Consider the following 23200-nt stretch of genomic DNA (forward strand, 5'->3'; position numbering starts at 1 on the left):
AAGGCAGCGTCCCACATGCCACAACTAGAAGAACCCACAACGAAGAATACACAACTATGTACCAGGGGGCGTTGGGGAGAAAAAGGAAAAAAAAAAAAAATCTTTAAAAAAAAAAAGAAAAGAAAACAAATGCTATGTCCAAAACGGTGCTGCCCAGGCAGTAAGTTAGAAACGGTTCAGAGGGATCTGAGTAGAGGAGACTTAGAATAGTCTCTCACAAAACTCCCACAGCTGTCGTTGGATGGGATGGAAAACCAGAAAACTGTCCAGATTACCAAAGCCATTTGAAAGGGGAATGGAAAACATCTTAAAATTAAGAGTCAGTGAACTAAAGTGCTTAAAGTCACCAAGTTACTAATTTGAGTCAAGATGTTTGACTCCGGAGACAGTCCTCTCTCTGTCCTTCTCAAGATCCTACAATGGCTTCAACTACCTATTTATTTATTTATTTTCTTTGTTTCTTTATTTGAGGTAACATTGGTTTATAACACTATACAAATTTCAGGTATACATCATTATATCTTGATTTCTGTTCACCGCCCAAAGACTAATTACCATCCATCACTGGACAGATGTGCCCTATCAGCCCTTTCTCCCTCTTCCCTCCCTCTTTCCCCTCTAGTAACTACCAATCTAATCTCTGGATCTGTGTGTTTGCTTGTCGTTGTTGTTTTTATCTGCTACTTATGAGTGAATCATATGGTATTTGACTTTCTCTGTCTGACTTATTTCCCTTAGCATAATACCCTCAAGGTCCATCCATGTTGTCACAAATGGCAAGATTTCATCTTTCTTTATAGCTGAGTAGTATTTCATTGTGTACATATACCACATCTTCTTTATCCATTCATCCATTGATGGGCACTTAGGTTGTTTCCAAGTCTTGGCTATTGTGAATAATGCTGCAATGAACATAGGTGTGCATGTATCTTTAAGCATTTGTGTTTTCATGTTCTTTAGATAAATACCCAGCAGTGGAATAGCTGGATCGTATGGTAGTTCTATTCTTAATTTTTTGAGAAATCTCCATATTTTTTTCCATAGTAACTGTACCAGTTTGCACTCCCACCAGTGAAGTACGAGAGTTCCCTTCTCTCCACATCCTCTCCAACACTTGCTACTTCTTGTCGTGTTCATTATAGCCATTCTGAAGGGCATGAGGTGACATCTCATTGTAGTTTTGATTTACATTTCCCTAATAATTAGCGATATTGAACATCTTTTTCATCTACCTGTTGAAAAAATTTGAAATCCTCTTATGTAACATTCACCTGTCCCAAGATTTCCAACCCCATCCCTCTTCACTCCACAAGATGCACTTGCTGTCTCCTTAATTGTTGCTACTTCTCATTCCATGCTCTTGCTCCTGGCCAGCTAGTCTCTTTTTGATTGGGTCATATCCGTTGCTAGTTTTAAAATCTAATGAAATTTCCTAAATTGTCCCTTAATGAAATATAACTTACCTTTCTGGAATACGATTTGGCAATTTATACAAAAGCCTTAAAAAAGACAATAACCTCTGTCCAGTGATTCAATTTTTCTGAGTAAATATAATCAAAGATACAAGGAAGGATTTATGCATAAAGATGTTCATCAGAACATAATTTATAACAGTAAACCACTGGAAACAATCTAAATGAATGTGTAGTTCTGAGTCAGGAAAAAAGTGAAAATAAGAATCTTAATAGGGAATGGTTAAATAATCATCCTGGTATATTCCTATAGTGGAATTTTATGCAACCATTAAGACATTTAATCACATAGGAATATGTTCAAGATATAATGTTAAGTGAAAGAAGTATAGTATGTATTTATAGAAAAATTCCAATTTTGAGTATATATGAAATTTGTATGTTTATATACCGGAATTAATTTGAAAAAATGCACAAAAATGTTAGCTTATTTGTTCATTCCTTCAGTGATCATTTAAAATACACATACAGATTTATTTACTATCTAACTTCTCTAAACAAAAGAGCCATGGTCCTTACCCTCTGGAGTTGATAGTCTAGTGAGAAAAATACATTTACAAGTAATTACAACAAAATTATATGTGCACATTCATTTTTTTGTTTCTTATCTGTCTCCATTAAAACTGCCAACTCCATGATGGTAGAGATTCTGTTTCTTTTGTTTGTCACTGTATCCCCAGCATCCACCACAGAATCCAGGATCATCAAAATTTCAGAATGTAGAGAAAGCCCAGAGACTAAACAGGAGCATATTATCAGGAGGACCTAAAATAATTTAGGAGGATTGTAAACTTTTTTGAGGGCAAATATCATTTAAAATAAGGCCTGAAGTATAGATAAGTAAGAATTAGCCAGGTGAAGAGGGTTGGGAAGACTGTTCCAGGTAGAAAATGGCTACAAATAAAGGAAAAAGCGTTAGGTGAATTCATGGACGCAAACAATGGTTATTTGGGGGTAAGAGTTTACAGGCAATTTCTTTTTCAAATTTTCTTCAATGAACATGTATTTTTGTGATAATGAGAGAAACAATATTTGAACAAAATAGATTTAAAATCTCTGACTTCTTGGAGATCACCGTCACTCTACATGTTTATTTTCTTACTTCAAATTGTCTCTGTGCTTAACATACAATATTGAACAAATTATTGCAAAGTCAATGTTCTATTCTAGAGTGTAAATATTTCTTTATATTTCCTCCTAGAGTTTAAGTCCTTTCAGGTCAATTATAATTTTTTCTTTCTTTTATTTTTTATCTTCCATAACACAGGTACTGTGCTGGATACCCAATATGTATTTAAAAGCTGGTTAAATAATTTACATATGGATATAAACATTAATTGAATCCATGAAACCTATAATTCTGATCTTATTATCTGATGGCTAGTTATTGTTCTAATAACTTTGCAGAACTAGTCCCAGAGGAATCAAAGAGAATTATTAAGTTTCCTTTTAGATATCTTTGTTGAAGAAATTATCTCATTTGATATAAATACTTTATACTTGAATTGGAACAAAAATTAATGCTATTTATTGTCCTAACATCTCAGAAAAGGATGTTTTGATTTCTTTCCAGGATAAAGAGGATGAAAAAATATTCCAAGGGTCAAAGTAACCATGACTACAGTTTTCAGACACATAACAAGTGTTATTTTCATACACTCTGTGTTGGTTAAAATAATCTATTCCTATAAATAAAATCTGTTTTTGGTGAACCCTCCTTTCATACTACAACAAAATGCTTAAAATTATTCATCAATCCAACAACAAGTAGCTTCTAGGAGTAATTATTTTCAACACCGTGGAGAACTCTTAAGAGAGTAGAAGTGCCCCACCCCCAAAACATTTAGGATTGTTACTTTAGTCCATATTAAGATCATAAATCCCTTTTAACATTGTTCTCTCCATTCTCAAAGGTGAGCAATAATTCTCAGCTTTACCATTCCAGGCCCAGATCTGAAGGGTGGCATACATTTGGTAGGGGATGTCAAGGAGAAAGAGGCACAGTGCTGTCCTAGTCAAAACCAGTGAGTCTTGCTCCCTACACAAATGGAATGCAGACCCTCATATCTTTGATGACATTTCATAATTAGAGCAAACAGTGTGTATAGTTATTTAAACTAACACTCAAATGGACTGAAAATTGCCAAAAGAACATTGCCACATTGCCAAGGAACCTCAGCGAAAAAGTAGAGCATACTATTATTATACTTTAAGACTGGCCCTCTGTTCACACTAATAGAATGGTGACTTTATTACCAGGAGCCAGATTCTTCCTATTGGGAGATTTTTGCTCTGTTCATTTTCGCAGAACTGTATTATGAGAACCATCTTGGTAGATGATCTAAAGGAAAGGAAATGCTCTTTATTATGACAATTAGAAACATGTGAATATGATTTCTAAAGTATCATAGTTTGAAGTGAATAGTCCTGTCATGACAAAGCAGCAAATGGAAGGAAACTGACTGTTCACTCACTACTGGGTGGTGAGGGAATTTCATTCTGCTAATCTACCCCACAACTCAAAGAGGGTATCTGATCTAATGTCTGAACAGAAATTGGAAATGAAAAAGAAGTGAAAAGAATTTTATTTTTCTTTTATCCTTGCCAGAAATTAGAGAAGAGCTTTGTAACATAGACAATCAAAAGGTTGAACCAAAGAAGACATGGAGGGGAATGGGAGGAAGAGAAGAAAAAAGAAGATGAAGATGCTGACGAAGAATAAAAAGGATGGTAGACTATGACAGTCCTCATCAAGTGAAGTGGCACTACGACAATCAAAGAAAACAACCTTGGTTGTCAGAGACCAAATATAGATAACCACTGGCAGAATTTTGCAATTCAGAATTTTAGTGTCTTATTGAAAAATGTTTGAAATTCAGAAGTCCAATAAGATAATTTATGAAGAATATCTAAAATCATCTCACTAATGAAATGGTTAGACATCAAAAAGGAATAGATGTTCTCTGAAATAAATACCACAATATAGCAAATAATTTAAAATACTTAAGAATTCTTCTCATGCAAATACTAGCATATTAATAAAAGAAAACACTAATTGACTTCAACAAATGATCCTTAGTTAAAGCAATTCAAATGATCAAGAAGTAATTATAAAACATGAATTGCTAAATTAGTAGAAAACTTTTACATTTGTTTCATTTGTTAAATGAAGCAAAATGCATATCTTGCTTCAAAGAGTATTTCAAAAAATATATAACTAGGATTATAAGTATGTGACAGTAGCATTTAAATTTCATAGAAACTTATTATAAGAAAACTGCCTACCCTGACATTTCCCCACAGTTAAAGAGAAGTATTCTTATTCATAATAACTAACCTTTCTTTAGTCCTCTCCAGTTTACAGAGTGCCTATATACACATCATTTATGCTAACAACCAGCCTGTGATGAGTGTCATTTATCTCTGTCTTCACAGAGAGGCAGCACAGCACACAGGCTTTGATGCTAGAGTCCATGCTTTGTCACTGAGTAGTTTGTGACTCTGGTCAAGTTATTTAAACTATCTGAATATTATTTTCCTCATGCGTAAAATATCTGCCTTATAGGGTTATTATAAGGATTAAATGAATCAATAACTGTGAAGTGCTTAGAACAAGTGGCACATAATAAATGGAATTATGATTACTATAGATAAAATTGAGGTTAAGACAACTGGCCTAATGCTACATAGTTAATAAATGGAAGAGTCAGGATTCAAATTCTAATCTTTTACATAAAGTCCAGTGATTTTAAACAAACTGTAACTCAATCCAAGTTAGGTAAAGCAATATGTTATCCTTGAAAGAGCATAGATTTTGGTGCAGATCTGGGCTCAAATAATAACTCCACCACTTGGGTGAGTCACATAGCACTCAGTTTTACTTATCTGAGAAACAGAGACATTAACACCTAACTCATATGGTCATCTGAGAATTAAATAAGACAACAAACAACTCTATGAGATCCAAATGGAAGGACTTTATAAACTCAAAGTTGATTCTCTGCAATATTTGACTTTGTTAGAAATATTTTAAGTTAAGAGGTCCCAAAGCCTATGATGTTACAGTTGCCAGCACAACATAGGACATACAGTTAGAAGGACCTTAACAAATTTGTTCCCTATTTTAATAGGTAGAACTATTTTGGCAAGCTCTAATGAGCATCTGCTCTGGTCTTATTAGAAAATTGTGCGAGAAATACTACAATTGCTGATGTATTTTATAAATTCTTTTTCTTAGCAAAAAATAAAAAACAATGAGGTGGATATCTCATTTTAAATGCTTAAATATGCAAAAGACATTTTTTTCAAAAAATGAGAAAACCTACCAATATTATTATGTATCAAATCACTTTAGAAAATACTAAACTAATTCTGTTCAATTTAACAAATTAGCACTGCCATAGGCTAGCCAGGTGTTCCAAGATAGTTCCTTTAATTATATGATCCTATACATTAACCCATATGAAGGAAAATCTACATAGTAAGTACATCTACCCAGATTTTAAAATGTCCCTGTATGACACCTTTAAACGCCTTTAAATTAAAACAATTTCAAACAAAACACATGCTTTGTGCATCATACATGGCATACATCTTTCACTGTGTTGAAAGTCAAAAACATGTAATCCTTCAATTCTACCACTAAATTAATCTTAGAGAAACTTCTCACCAACTTTCTAAATTGCAGCTTAGATTTTTGTAAGTGTCAACAATCAACACAGCTTGATTCTTTGGTAAATGTTTATGATATCAATTTAAATAGATGGATGGCATCCCTGAAATATGAGTTGCTTGGCTCCAAGGCTAGCTATGAAATAATTTTAAAGCCAGAAACTTCCTTGCCAAAACAAATCATTTAACAGACTTTTTGATGTGAACAAATACGTATATTGTTAGTTTGAATAAATGTAGTGCATTAGCTTTCTAGCACTGCCATAACAAAGTACCACAAATAGGGTGGCTTAAAACAACAGAAATTTATTCTCTTACAGTTCTGGAGTCTGGAAGTCTGAAGTCAAGGTGTCAGTCAGCAGTATCATGCTTCCTCTAAAAGCTATAGGGAAAGATTCTTTTCTTCTTCTCCCTAACTTCCCATGGTATCAGCAACCCTTGGCATTCCTTGGCTTACACCTGCATTACCCCAATCTCTGCCTTCATTGTCACATGGCCCTTTTTCCTGTGTATCTATGCATCTTCTCTTCTTATTAAGGCACAAGTCATATTGGATTTAGGATCCATCCTCCTCCAGTATGACCTCATATTCACTAATTACATCTGCAAAGACCCTATTTCCAAATAAAGTCACATTCTGGAGGTTACGGTGGACACAAATTTTTGGAAGGATGCTCTTCAACCCAGTATAGCTTCTTATTTATTTTATGTGATTTTAAACTCTATAGTATGATTCAACTGTAAAATTCTGTGATTCCATAATTGTGAGACAAAAAAATGAAACTATATCTAACACAAAAATGCACATTAGATGTTTTCTCAAAATTACCAATTATCTCATAGATAAAATGTGTATCACCAAATCAGTTATTCCTGCATATAAAAATGCCACTACCTCCTCATGCTCTTGGCTTTACCTATGTAGATCTTTAGTTTAGCTATGTTACTTTGACCTCAGGACAGGGCAAAAAAGAGAAGTAAGGAAGCATCTATATTGTTGGGATTAGACTGGAGGACCAGGGAGGAGACTAAGAGAGGACATCGATGAGCAAAGAATGGAATCCGTTCCTCTTGGGCAGATTCCCAGTAGAATTGCTGGGTCATGTGGTAAATTTATGTTCAACTTTTTAAAAAACCACCAAACTTTTTAATCAAAGTGACTGCAATTTTATATTCCTACCAACAATGCATGAGGGCTCCAGTTTCTCCACATCCTTGCCAACATTTAGCGTTGTCTGTCTTTTTCACTGCTAATGATGGCCAGGCAGTCTGCTAGATATAAAAAGGTGAATAACACATAATCCCTTCCCTTAAAGCATTTAACATCAGAGAGAAAGAAAGAACTAAAAAGATAATTACAACATAGCATATTAAATGAACACATGCCATTATATCTTATCTTTTACTAAATAGTTTTAGGAAATTTGAACATACTCCCTTAGGTACAACGAGTTTTGTGAAGACTCAACTAAACAAAGTTCAAGATTATATTTAAGTCATCAGACTGTCAAGTATTTCTTCTATACACTTCTGATCTTTAAAGCAATCATGTAAGACATTCTCTCAACTACTTCATTTTCTTTGAAAGGTATTTGCAATAGTAAGGAGTACAAAGAAACAGCATGTAAGTTTCCTCAGGGAAAAATGACCATTATTATTTTAAGAGAATTTCCACAAAGATGATTTCGACAATAATAGATTTTTCTGGTGAATGATATCAATCGTTTTTGCTAGGCATTTAAAAATGTCAAATGGGTCCTAGAAAATGGAGATTGAGGCAGATGATAGAATCTCCAGCAATCAGAAATCCTGAATACTTCTGTTAAATAAAATGAATAGTTCTATACTTCTTGGCCTCTGATTACAAAGCCATACAAATGAGCTGCACACATGGATAAGTTTTCCTTAACTAAATGTTAAATTGCTTTTTCCTTTAAGTTTCTCAGAAGGCCTACCACTGATCTCAGTAAAAAGTGAAATAGGGTCAAGGAAACATGGATCTCTTGAATTATATACAAAGTTGAAAAATATTCGTAAAGTCCTTACCAAGAAGTAGGAAAATTACCATGTGAGTCTTTCATCCATAAGAACTCCATTACAGAGATAAGAGCTAATATGCTGCCACATTCTATAGATAAAAAATACAATGTCACATTTTTGGAGGATGAAGGAAAACAAGATTAGGCATTTTGAGAGCTCCAGATAAGGGAATAACGATTTAAGAGCAAGACCTATGGTAAAAGACACATTTTGTTCATTTATCCATTAAGTACTAATCAAAGTACTAGCCAGGTACTTAGTATTAGAATAATTCTCTCTTCCTTGAAAGAGCTCATAGTCCTGTTAAGAGACAGTCATGAAAACAATTAAAATACAGTTCTTCAAGAGCAGTTAACATTTTTTGAGCATATACTAATTTCCAGATATCATATTTACATACATTATCTCATTCAGTCCTCACAAGAAAGCTATAAGGTTGCTACTGTTATTATTCCCATTTTATAGATAAGAAAACAAGCTTAGAGATATAACTCGTACAAGGTTACTCAAACCATCCCAAATGAATCAAATGGCCTGTATCCCTAACCATTAACATAGCTATACTGCCTCTTATACCACTGCAATAAATATAAGGATGTTGAAAAACAACAACAAAACAAAAAATCAAACAGCAGGCACAATGAGACAGAGTGTTGACTTGCCAGAGACCATCAGAAAAGGCTATACAGAGTACACTCTGAAAATAAAAACATTTTTCAGGCAGAGAGACAGAAGAGGGCATTCCAGGTTGGGGGTAAATAATGTCTGAGAGCAGTAAACGCTCAGTGAAATAACAGGAATAAGAGTTGTATTCGCTTCCTATGGCTGCTATAACAAATTACCACAAACATTATGTCTTAAAAGAACAAAAATTTATTCTCTCACAGTTCTGGAGGCCAGAAATCTGAAATCAATATTACTGGGCAAAACTCAAGGTGTCTGCAGGGCCACACTCCCTCCAGAGGTTGGAGGATTCATTCCTTGCCCCTTCCAGCTTCTAGTAGCTGCAAGCATTCCTTGGCTTGTGGCCCTATAATTCCAATTTTCAAGGCCAGTGTCTTGAAATTTCTCTATGTCTGTAAAATCTCCCTCTCTCTCCCTCTTACAAAGAAAAACGTGATTGCATTTAGGGCCCACCCAGGTAATCCAGGATAACCTTCTCATTTCAAGATCCTTAACTTAACTACATCCACAAAGACCCCTTTCTCTAAATAAGGTATCATTTACAGGTTCCAAGGATTGAGACTGATATCTTTGGGGGTCACTTTTCGGCTTACCAGAACAGCAATAGAGTCATCCAGTCTGGTGGAGGTAGAGGAGACATGGAAGGCATGGAGAGGCTGAGGGGTATGGCACGTGGAAGAAGTAAGATAGCAGAAAGTAGGAGAGGAGGCCAGGCAGGTGAGCAGGGACCAGATGATGATGACTGGATTGGCTACAGAGAAGTTTAGATTTTATCCTATAGGTAATGGGTACAATTTAAGTGGTTTAATTTTCAGCATGTTACTGTGATATTTGCATGTTAGAGAAAGATTCTTACAGAGATAATATTGAAGAGAGATTAGTAGGAGGCAGGAGAAGATTAAGATAACAATTACTCAGGGATAAAAGGAAGGGATGGATAAGATATGAATGTGGCTATTATAAACTGAATGTAGAGAAAAAGGAGGAATTTATGACAACTTCTAAATTTCCAGTTTTGGCAAGTGGGTGGATACTGGGGAAGATAACTGAGAATAGGGAATACTGGAGGAGGTGCAGAGGGGCAAGATGAGCTTGGCTTTGGATTTGCTGATTTAGAAGGGTCTGTGTGACATCCAAATTGAGATGCCGGTAGATAACTGGATTTGTAAGCCTGGAGTCCAAGAGAAGGATTTAGAAACTTAAATATGTACATCTAAATTTAGAAATTTAGAAGTTTAGATTTAGGAATCATTGGCCATGAGTATGGTTGAAGTTATAAAATGGTCAATAACACGATGTTAAGTAGAAACTGCTTTGATTGCTGCTACCAAGATGTTCCAAGGCAATTCCTCCACCACTTTTATGGTGTCATGAATGCTTCAACTTGGTCTTCGTTGAGTTTTAGCGAGCTAACATTAGACATTGCCTGCACCATTTTGGAAAATTTTTAAAGTCTGCATCAGAGAAAAAAGAGTGTTTAGTATTTTATTTATGTCTGCTCAAATATAGTTAGGGCCCTGGTGCTAGGGACCTCCTAAATGCTGAAGAGACCTGCCAATCCTAAAGGCTTTGGAAAGGAAAAATTATTACTTATATGAATCCTCCAGGGAACTGACGATGAAAATTACCCTAGCCCAGTGGTCCTTAAAACTCTTCCATCCCATGCCTGCCAAAGCTCTACATCATTTCTCCTACAAAACCAAATCACAATAACTGCAGTATTTTTGTGCTGCTGGGAAGAAAAGAAAGAGATTATCATCTTTATGAGAGCACAGGGTATGCTCAATAAATGTTGTTGAAAAAGGAGCACCAGGCAGAGACAGAAAACAAAAAAGCTACAGGAAGATTGTGGATTCTGAGGATTTGACAAGCAGGTGCTTCTGTGGTCATCAAATCACTATTCACAGATGTGTTGTTCTGGGCCAGAGATTCCTGCTCTGAGAAACGATGCCTCAGTTATTAGCCCCAGGAGATAGCAATCACTCATGCCAAGACATATAGTTAGCTCAGGAGGGATTTTAAAACTTAACTCGGTCAAAAATTGCTTCTAAGCAGGCTTTCTTAATCTAATATAAACTAAAGCTTGAGAAAATCAAAGGAATTCTAAATCCCTCCAAATTCCTTACGTGCATCTCCAGTCCTATTTTAACACTTATTTTCCAAGTAGAGAATGTAGAGAATCATTTGTCCTAATGTAAATGATTTATGAATTGTTTCCTCTAACACATAAGAATTCCTGTCTACCTTCTCACATCACTCCTTCTACCTAGAATGTCTTTCCTTCTCTCTGCTTTCAAAGTTCAGTCTTTACCTTGGGTTCTACTTAATCCATGGAAATTTTCTGCAATCATGCCAGCTATCAGTCATAATGCCTCTTCAGTATTTCCACCATACTTGTAAAGTTTAGAGCTCAGCAAATGCTGTCCTGCATTTCTTTTATGTGTCTGTTCTATGCCTCTAACTAGATTAAAAGCCCCTTTGGATAGAGTCAGCATATAATACTTTACTGTGGTACTGATGTCCAGTAGTTCTCAATAGATCAGAATAATAAAGATCACCTAAAAGCAAATTCCAAAATATATTTCAGCCTTTTATTCTAGCCTATGAAGATGATCTTTAATTTTTTACCAAACTTTTTATTCTGTGCAAACTTTTCCAATTAAAATTTCTACCTCTTTCTTACCAATACAGTTTTATTTTCATAAATAAGATTTCTTTGTTATATTTCCTTTAATAACTCTACTCCATCCTCAAATTGTAACACTGCCTGAAAGAAAAAGATTATTTTCCAAAATAAGATTGTATCTTTAGCTTAATTTTCACAGTATCTCATTATATTAATGCACTTAGGGAAAGCAGAAAGAGTAATTGAGAGATTGCCTTTTGTGATATTTTACAAATATAATTTGCTTTACACAAAAAATAATGCCTCCTAATTTGAAAAATTAATGTATAAGATTCAACCTTTTTATATTAGAGATGCTAGCTATGTAGAGGCTTGTGACAATGAATGAAAACAGGAAACAAATTTTTATTATAGAACTCTCTTCAAGAAAGTCAAGAATATTAATGATGATGCCTTTATATTCCACAACTTAACTAAAGGTATATTAGCAAATGTAACAGAATAAGAATTGAGAGTTACCAATAAGGTAATCTAGCTCGGGAGTTCCCAAAGGGTATTCCGAAAATAGTATCACTGCCAAAAAGGGTTCTACAGTCACACAAATTTAGGAAACTCTACTTGTTCTCTTCCCCCTTTTGGAGATGCATATCATACCACCCACTCTAAGAAATTCAGTAGGAAAGAAACCTCTTTGATTTCATAAATATATTTGACCATGGAACCTTTATGTTAGTAATACCTACAGACTAGAAATCAGAGCTAGTAATTACAACACCATTTAGGAAACGATGATCTAGTATAATATATTTATTTTAGAGTTTAAAAAAGAGAGAGAGAGTCATAGCAATTAAATAGCTGTCCAGGTGAGACACTCTAGACAGCTGTAGAGCTGACCCACGCCCAGGCCTCCTAAGCCCACCTTTCCTCCATACTTCATTTGTTATATATAACACATTTAGCATAACCATCACTGTGCGATTCAAAGTTTCTCCATCAAGGCAAAAATGCTATTTTTTAAAAAGCACACACTAATATGTTTTCTGAGTATACCCAGAGCTTATCTATCGCCCTGCCTAAATTTCTTTAAGTATCTCCTTTTTATAAAATTAAAAAGGTTGAATCTGATAACAAACAACCTGAGGCCTTTGTGATAGGTGAGACTGGGCCAGCAGCCCCAGAGACTCCGTCTGAGGCAAGGCCATCTCAGACGGATTGGGCTACAACAAAGCTCTTATGAAACTATTTTTAATTCCCAGTTTGAGATTTTAAAAAATAGTGATAGAGCTTTAATGGAGGCATTACAGGCAGAATTCTTAATGAGGTAATACATCAGAAAATGAATTCAGAAGGAAGGTTTCTATGACTGGAGAAGTCATGTATGTCCAGGAATTTATTATTTAAAGCAAGATTAGTGAAGTATCAATCTGTGAAATTCTACAAGAAATTCGTTTCGTAACTTAACTTATTCCTATCATCAGTAACTTGATTTTCACACATGAGAAGTTCTCATTTAAATGTTCTGAATGTCTAAACCAATTGTCTTTCAGTAGCATGAAGAATATACCACACATTTAGTATTCATGATGTTCATTTAAACAAGATGATTAGAACAAATTTGTCAGTTTGAAAAAAATGCCAATTGTACTTAGCTGGATTTTGAGGAATATGATCTGAAGTCCAATAGCTCCTTTTCTTAAGTCTAAAATAATATAAAGTCATAAAATGTAGGAGTTCAAAAAAAATACAGAGCTGATAGACAAAATTCTTATTCCAAACAAGAATAAGCTTTGTTTTAATAAAAGATTTCTGATATATTTTTATTTGACATAGTTTTCATTTTATTTTGTTTTGTGGCACAAAAATGATCTATGATTTCTTTAATAACAACCACCACTGCAAAATAATAGCTAACACATCTAAGACAGTGCGTGCCAGGTATAGTTCTGAACGCTTTCTACATAGTCACTCATTCAATTCTCAGAGCAGCCCTATAAGACAATACTATTATTATCCTCACTTTATAGTTACTGAAACTGAGGCACAGAGAGTTTAAGTAACTTGGCCAAAGTCACACAGCCAATAAGAAACAAACATAGATGGGATTTGAATCCTAGAAATCCAGCTCCAGAGTCTACAGTGTTTGAGCACTTACTATATGCCAAGCACTATGCTAAATTCTTTGCTTGCATTACCTTATTTCAATAGGCTGATTGAACTTTATTTTTAGGATAAAATCAACTGTAAACTTCTTTCTCTTTCATTTACACATTTACATGGTATGTTGGTACTTCCTGAATTTATCAATAAATCTCTAGTATATTTAAAACCAACTGTGTTCCATTTGAAAAGTTAAGGCATTATTCTCTGTATTGTATAAGTATTTAAGTGTGAAAAAGCTGTCTACTTTGTACTTCTCAGGCCTGTCTTGATTAAGCAGCTATGAGGAGTAAAGCAAATAAGAAAAAGAGATACCTCAGGATCCAGTTAACCCATTGAAGGAGGCAGCAAAAGAAGGGAAAACAGAGAGGCCCTTCAAGGAAAGAGGTGACAAGCTCTGTCTAGTGATGTCCAGAGCCAGTGGCAACGCACGAAGGATGTATCCCCTGCTTAACTCAAGCATCTGTGATAGAGCATGGCACCCTTTAAACTGAAGACACCTCTCTGTAGCATTACCACCTGCCTTTCCTAAGTAGAGCTACTCCCTTCCTCTTCAGTGCGACTAATCAAATTAATTCTCTTTATTTCTGAGTAAGGAAGCCATTCTCAATAGAGGATTTCCACTTTCTTTAAGTCACAGATAACTATTCCTACACAGGTGTTCCAAAATTTTTTTGAAAGTTGATCTTTCTTCTACATGTAGCACATTTGTGGGCTATCTCCTGTTGGATCTCTCTACTGTGTGTGTTTATACAGAAACATGTTCTGGAGTGATCATGTTTGTGCTTTTCTGTCATGTTTCGTCCATGTCTCATTATTTATCTTCTCATCTTAAATCATTAATAATATTCCCAGGCTTTGCATAATTGAAAGAGACTGAAAATATGCCTTTTAATTCTCTGAATTAATTCTTCCTTAGAAAAAAATGTTGCTTTGGTTTAAGATTTTTTCCACAGTCTACTATGAAATGAATCTCAAAGAATCTAAAGGATCTTCAGTGAAAGGGGAGAATTCTTATTGATCTTTGTACTCCATCTTGAAAATTACTTCTTCAGCAGTGTTTCCATTTCTTAGTGATATACTGTCTAATTAAAAGTAATGTTTATAAATACTATGAAAATATGGAAAATGTTAAATAAAAAAGCAGAATTCTATAGTGTATACACAGCATGACAACCATACACGCATTTGCGTATATATGCATATGTATACATGCCTACACGCTTGCATAGAAAAAAATCAAGAAATTCAACAAAATTGTTCATTTGAACAGTATGTCTGTCAATAATTTTTTTCCTTATACTTTTCTTCATTTTTCCACTTTTCTTAAAGAGCACATAATACTTTCAATAATAAAAAACTAAACATTTACTTTATAGAATACTAACTTACAAGCCAGGGAACAAAATACCACTTTCTTCCAATGTACTGCGATTTCTCTGAATGTAGCCCTATAGCCAACCAAACCTTCCTGACAATTTAGTGTTCTGCTTGTGTAGTTTGTCTTTACAAATACATGTAAATACAAATACATACTTAATATAATCAGGTAGACAGATATTGAGTGATCTTTTAATGTACATTAATTCACATAAACTCTTTCTTAAAATACTCTAATGACTTCTCATTTCAGTTAGAACAAAGACAAAACCCTTTACCCAGATCTACAAAGCCCAGTGAAATTTGGCCCCTAACTAATTACCTCTTTGACCTCAATCTCTAACACTTCCCCTAACTCACCACAGGGCAGCCCCTCTGGCCTTTCCACTGTGCTTCACTCTACCTGACACAGAGATCTTCATGTGGCTAGCCCCTTCCTGTCTTTAGGTCTCAACTCAAATGTCACCTTCCCACAGGGGCCTTCCTTAACTACACAATCTAATTTGCCATCTATTTCTTATCTCCATCACTCATCTCCATCACCTTTAACATTTTTTCTACATTGCATTTATCACTATCAAAACTTCTTGGGGCCAGTCCAGTGGCATAGTGGTTAAGTTTGTGTGCTCTGCTTCCACTTCAGTGGCCCAGGGTTCACCGGTTTGGATCCTGGGCGCAGACCTACAGGCTGCTCATCAAGCCATGCTGTGGTGGCTTCCCACATACAAAATAGAGGAAGATTGGCACGGATGCTAGCTCAGGGCGAATCTTCCTCAAGCAAAAAGAGGAAGTTTGCCAACAGATGTCAGCTCAGGGACAATCTTCCTCACCAAAAAACAACCCCAAAATCTTACTGTTTATTTCTTTACTTGCCATTGTTTGTCTCCTCTACTAGAATGAAACTTTTTCACCACTGTATCCCCCTTTCTTATCTACAGTATCTGATATATAGCAAGAAAACAATAAATATATGTTGAAGGGATGATTTCTGAAGAAAGGGAGTGATAAGAATAGTAGCTGTCCATGGTACGAATTGGGGGTTAGGACTATCTTTACAAACATAAACAGTTGGTTTCTAGTCTTACCAATTTCACCGTAACAATGCAGCTGATATAAATTAATATAAATAAAAATAAATATAATTACTTATGAGTAAAGCCAAGAAGTGAAGAAATATTTACAGGAGAGGATGAAAATATAAGGGCTTTGTTTACCACAGACAGTAGGGAATAAGGGAAGCAATGGGAAATGAGTTCAATGAAAGGAACAAAAGGATGAGAGTTTGGGTGATGATAGTAGATGACCTGAGAGAACTGGCTTCTAGTTGTGGCTGAGGCATAAAGAGATAAATCTAGAAAGTCTCCTTGTAGAGGGTGGATACTTGGTTCCTCGCTCTAGACTGCCACATGCCAGGCAGCTTCTTACTCAGACAGCCTCCAGAAGAATGGCTGCAATTAGAGCATTTATGATCTTCAATTCTTTCTGTAAGGTCTATTAAACTGTTATATTGACTACATTATGATCTGTTTTCTTCTATATCTGCATATCATTAAGCAGGATAACATGAAAAAAGGAAACAGAATGATGCTACTTATTTCTTAAAGTCCACAAGACTCAGGTCCTTCTGAATGTTGGACAATGATCAATGTTCCCAGAATTAATCTTGCCATGTGCCCCAAAATCAAGGTATCATGGAGACCCTTAAAACTACTAAAAACAAAACCGTTTCTAAAATCTAGTGAAAAGAAATATATAAGACTGTATCTTAAAGCAACTATAAACATGGAAAAAGAACTATGAAAATGTTAGACAGGAAATTATAACATTGATGCTGAAACAATATTAAATAAAATTCTGAACTTAAAAGACAGACAAAAGTGGCAAGGCATTTCACATCTTGTCTATTCTTTTCAGGCACAAAACAAAATTGTCCTCAGCAGAAGCACCCTGAAATGCCAAGCCCTTGCTGACGCTAATTTAAACACACGACAACTGTCTGAGTAGGTATAATCCTTATTGCATATAGATGAAGAAACTGAGGCATTAAAATAAATCAGGCTTACTAACTGTATCTGAGAGGTTATGTAAATAGTTGTCTTTGAAATGCTGTGACCTGAAAAAATCAGCTTACCTTAAGAACTGAAATATATATATTTTTGGTTTCTGAACTAAATATATGTTGCTAAAGTACAAAATAATTTAAGAGTTAATTACAAATTTAATTATCATAAAATCATCAGCCCCTGAAATAACATTCTTTCAGTGTATTTTCGGTAGCCAGCTGTCTACTTGTTGCAATGAAAAATGGTTCATCAAAGGTGTATAACATCCTGTAATTTCTTCTCTACATTCCAGTGACAATGACAAATTGTTCAAGTTTCCACCTTGTATTCCCATCATCAATAGTACATGTTTGAAAAATCAATATACCACTTGCGGCCAAGGACTACAAATGCAACCCACATTCTTCCTTTTCATTTCTTTTCTTCTTCACCATCTACCTTACCATTTCCCTCTCATTATTACCCACCTATTGTTTCTTTTGCTTTTCATTGGTCCTCTCCCTAAAGCTGCACTTATCTCCTTCATGATCACCCCCAATCCCTCACCCTTGCACCCAAAAAGAAGCATTTTTTTACTCACTTTTCTAACAGGTTAAGCTACTAGTTCGGGGGCCACAAGGGCTGACTGACACACACTGCGGTGAATGCAAAACCATCCTAGGAAGCTGGGTTTGGCAAGGAGCAGGGGAAAGAGGGACACGGAGAAAGCAAGATCAGCGATCCAGCCTGAGCAGTGCTGGATTGCAGTCTCACAGAAGAGTCATGGTGCGTTAGCATACCTAAGCACATAAACATGCCAGAAATGAAGGAAAAAACAAGCTTGATACTATCTTTCACCTCTTTATGGTTGTTTCTCCCTTCCAGTATAAAATAGGTACTGGCCATTAATAGGATATAAAAAGATAATAGACACTACTTTCTCTTCTCTCCAACAATTTCTTTATAATCCCTGTTAATCTCACCTATTTCAGAATGTAGAAGCTTAATAATTAGAACAAAATCTCAGTTTGGCCACAGAATCAAAGCAAGAAATAGAATTCCTTAGAGGAATTCATTCAAATTAAATATGGCTTTATTTTGCCACTATGGTAACCGTAAAAAGTACAAGCGATAAAGTATTTATTGACACATGCAGAAAATAACATGGTAACATTTCATTGATTCACACTCAACCAGATGTTACTTGTCTTTTTCACATTATTGACATTTACTCATGAATGGGTTATTAATTAGTCATTTTTAGAACATTTACATTGTAGGATAGTGGGTAAAACAAGAAGAGAAATTGACAGCATCTTTTAGATATAATAAGGGCTAATGTTTGTGAGCTAGGTTTTCTGCTAGGCACTTGGCATTTGTCAACCCATTTAATCCTCACAAAACAAAACAATGTAGAGTTGGAATTATCCCATTTTATAGATGAGGAAACCAAGGCTGATTTAGAGACACTGAGTATATTGTTAGCAAGTGATCAAGTCAGAATTAGAACTCAGACTGCCAAAGAGAATGCTTTTTACACCACTGCAGCATATCCTCCCACAATGACACTGAAAGAAAAATTCAAAATTCAACAAGCATAGCCTGAGTGCCTACTGCATGCAAGACATAAAGCAGAGAGTGTTGGAAAACATAAACATTTATCAGATACAGGCACTTCCCTCAGGCAACTTACAACCTAAAAGAATAGATATTAGATAACTATAATAAAGGAGAGAAATCCACAGATGTCAAAAATAAGTTATTTGAATCTTAAGAGAAAAAAGATTGTTTCTGGCAGGAGATGACGGAATAGGACTTTAGGAAGGAAGTAGCATTTGAGTTGGGCCTTAAATCCTATAGAATTAGTATTTTTGCACCAACTAGCCACTCACTAACATTTGGAAGGAGTACGCATCTCACATACCACAGAGGGTATACACCTCATTTAGAACTTAGTTTCTAAAAGTCCAAAGTGATTCTATACCAACTCTAATCTGGTTTCAGTCGCTGAGAAATGTTTTTATGCTGAACATCTAAAACGATCTCTGTGAAATTGTGCTTTGAGCTTAAAAGTTTAGAAACTGGCACTTTGGAGTCTTGTTTACATGCAGAGAATGCATTTTTGCCTTTTCTATAAGCTTCCATTTGTCTGTAAAGGATAAAACATTTTCTCACTCGAAAATATTTCCAATTAGATTCAAACTGATGTGGATTTCTCTATCAGTATTAGGGTTCTAATTTCTTTATTCCACAGACCTGAAGCCAGTAAACTTCAGCAAAAATCCAGCCTACTGCCCATTTTCTTAATAAGGTTTTATTAAAACACAGCCATGCCCATGCATTTTCATATTGTTTACAGCTGCTTTCATGCTACAATGGCAGAACTGAGTAATTGCAACAGAGACCATATGGCATCAAAACCTAAAATATTTACTCTCTGACCATTTACAGGAGAGAGTTTGCAGACCCCTGCCATAGACAATTCATTCAGCAAATATTTATCAAGGGCTTACAAGTGTAGGTGGTTGGTAGGTAGCTAGCGTGGCCTGCTGGCTGAAAGACTGATGCCAACATTAAATTAACATTAAATCCAGTCAAAAATTAATTCATATTGCATTGTTTTCTTCAATATAATTAATCATAATCACATATAAAGAAGAAGAACAATCTTTGTAGTGGAAAAAAATACAGTAGGTCACTCAGGATGTAGTATTATTAGGAAGTGCTCTACTCTAACGACTTCTACTACTAGTTAACATTTATTGAGCACTTTCTGAGTGCTAGGCACTCTAATAAGCAGTATATGTCATTTATTCCTCACTACAACCCTAGGTGCTATTATTATCCTCATTTTACAAATGATGAAATTAAGACTCAAAGTGATTTATTTCTGAGGCCTCACAGCTTGTATATGTTAGAGGTGGGACTTTACAGAACATGCTATCATCCCTGGAGATATTCAAGCAAAGACTAGATAACTTCTTAAAAAGTGTAATGGTTTATACTTCTTAAAGGGAGAAAAAAAATAATGGCTACCATTTACCAAGAGGCTACTACAAGTCTGGAATTATTGTATGTGCTTTAAACACATTCTCTAATTTTCATATCACCCTACAAGGTAGATATAAGTTCCCTCTTTTACAAATGACAAAATAGTATAGACAGGTTATCTAATTAAGCAGAGGAATATACCTAATAAGTTGCAAAGCTAAGATTAAAACTTAGGTTTACTTGACTTTTGATTATACCACATTATTTCCATTTTTTAAAAATCCTAGCCGCACTTCTACAGTGTATGAAAAGAAATCACATTTCAAAATGAAAGCATGGGGCCAGCCCAGTGGTACAGCAGTTAAGTTCGCACACACCACTTTGGCTGCCCGGGTTCACTGGATCAGATCCCGGGAGTGGCCCTTCACACCACTTGTCAACCTATGCTGTGGCAGGTGTCCCACATATTAAGTAGAGGAAGATGGGCTTGGATATTAGCTCAGGATCAGTCTTCCTCATCAAAAAGAGGAGAATTGGTGGCAGATATTAGCTCAGGGCTAATCTTCCTCACAAAATAAAAAATGAAAGCAATAGATATTCAACAGCTGAATGATGAAATATCAGGCAGGGCAAGTAAGGAAAGAATAACCTATGCAATTAAAATAGCAGAGACAAATAAGGAAATATGAAATATATTTCTAAATGTAAATACAGAATCTTTTCCTAATTGTAGATAAGATCAAACTCAGAAAAAGCCACAATAGAATTTGCTGGAGATACTAAAATAATTGGAAAACTTCATTAACTCCTCCTCTGACAGAAATGATGATGAATTAACATTTGGCAGATATCTCTGACAAAATCAGACATCCCTTTTTCCAAGGGAGGAGGGGTCTGGTCAGCCCATCTCTACACTGTTACTGAAGAAACATCTGAAGATGTAAATATGAACAATACTCTTCTCTTGGGAGAAAATGATTGAGTGATAAAGAGAAAGAAAAACAGAGGAGCTCCGGTAATTAAGTCCAAATGGACCCAAGCTGCATTATTCACCTCTGCTACTTCATAACTGTCATCGTAAACAAGTTAATTGACTTCTCTGCACCTCAGTTTCCTCATCTAAAAGGCTACTTGTGAAAGATGCTGTAGAGGGGCATCAAGCATGCCTTCTTAGAACATATCCAACTCAGGGAATTATTATTCTTTCAGTGGTAATAATTTTTCCTCAGGTAAGTTCTTCAAGAGAAAAATTATTTTCTCATTTATTCCCTTTCCTAATCTGCATATAGACTCCGTATGTCTCTCTGGTTTGAAAGGCATGAGAAGAAGTATTTCTTGTGTACCAACTATGTATGGGTGGGCTAATAGATGCTGAAAAAGGTAGGGCATTTCAGGTACTGGAAAGGACTTACGGAAAGGCTCAGAATGTGGAAAGTTGATGTGTATCCCAGTTCTTGTTCATCACACTAGTTTCAGTATGACAGAGGAGAGAGCAACAGGAGCCAAACTGTAGAGAATTCTCAAACAACATTCTAATGAAGTAGAATCCTGATAAAATTAGCTTTTCCTGTATATCACCAAAAGCTCGTAACTTGTAGCATACATTCTACTTTGTCAAAAAATATTCTGTTGTCACGCACTTGTCACTTTTAATGTAGTTAAATAGTCACCCCCTTACAAGCTAATTGACCAGAATCCTACTGACTTAATTTATGTCTTTACCTTCTCTGGTAGGCATAATAGCATCTCCTTCTGCAATATGACTCATTTTATGAGATTGAAATAGAATCTTAGAATACTTCTTACAAGTAGCTATCCATATAGTTGGAAAGTACAGAACAAGCTGCTTTGAGAAAGACTCAATCAGAGAATAAGAAAAGACTCTTAGAAAGTAAAACTGTGATTACTAAAACATAAAAATTAGCAAAGGATTGAAAATAAAGTAGAGAATAAAAAACCAAAGAGATGGGAAAAATTAAAGACAAAAAAGTTGAATGCAGGAGCTTCAACATCTAATAAATGGATATTCTGGAAAAAGAGAAAGATAAAAATAAAAGAAAGAAATAAAGAAAAAATTAAAAAGTATTTCCCAGAGCTGAAGAAGGACACAATCTTGATATTAAAAGGGACAGCTTATGTGCACCATGACACATTTTTAAAACCCCACACCTAGACATAAAATTTTAGAATACTGAAAATGTAAAAAATCAGACCTTTAAAGCATCAAGAGAAAAAACAAGTCAAATGCACAGGAATAATGGCAGTAGATTCTAAAGGAAGTTGTTCAAAGCTTTCAAATTCATGGGGGAGAATAAATTTTAACCTAGAAATCTATAATCAGTTAAACTGACAATCAAATATGAGAAAAGAATAAAGTTTCCATCATTCAAGGACACACAAAGCTCTGCCTTGAGAAGTTACCTAATGATATATTCAAGTGTATTGAAGAAATAAAGTAAGAATAAGATAGGGAAGCCAGGAACAAGAGATCATATCCATGAGAACAATAACGGGAAGGTTTTTGCAGAAAGCCCAGAGAGCAAATGCTAGAGACTGAAACAGAAGAATAGACAATTTTAGTATCGAGATAGCCATAAAAATAGAGGGATTCAATAGATGGTAAGATATAACTTAGAAATTTAATGAGGGTATGATAAAGGAAAATTGTACAAGAAAAAAGAAAGACAACTAAAAACTCCAGGAAAAAAAATCTGACTAGAAAGTTGTTAGGTTGAAAAGCTTCTTTAATGACATATGTAACATTTTAATATGTGAAACAAGTAGGTTGATTAAAATGAAAGAATTAAGACAATCACAAGGCTATTAATTCACCATGTGCTTTTAATTATGTATCTCCATTACTGCCCACATTCTTTAAAGATAAATAAATACATTAGGAAGACAGATGATAAAATTTATAACCAGGATTATATTCTCCCTCCTGCTAACACATTTCCTGGCTATTTAACTAGGTAAAGATAATGACTGTGTGTTCCCACATGGAGATCCTTCAGCATCACCATGGAAACATATCCATCCTTAGTATATACATGGTATATTCATATAATAGTATGATAAAATTTAATTAATGTATACTCCAGAGGAAAAGGGGAGGAGGTACTTAGGGTCTGAGTATG

At 35.1% G+C, this 23200-nt stretch overlaps 1 protein-coding gene across 16 annotated transcripts in view; it reads right to left on the reverse strand.

The window, feature by feature from the left end:
• Positions 1 to 23200, reverse strand: part of ANKS1B (ankyrin repeat and sterile alpha motif domain containing 1B) — a 1016307-nt gene that overhangs the window by 703727 nt on the left and 289380 nt on the right. The gene's annotated exons all lie outside the window — the stretch shown is intronic.

This window comes from Equus asinus, chromosome 4 (assembly GCF_041296235.1).
Source record: "Equus asinus isolate D_3611 breed Donkey chromosome 4, EquAss-T2T_v2, whole genome shotgun sequence".
NCBI classification, from domain to species: Eukaryota; Metazoa; Chordata; class Mammalia; order Perissodactyla; family Equidae; genus Equus; species Equus asinus.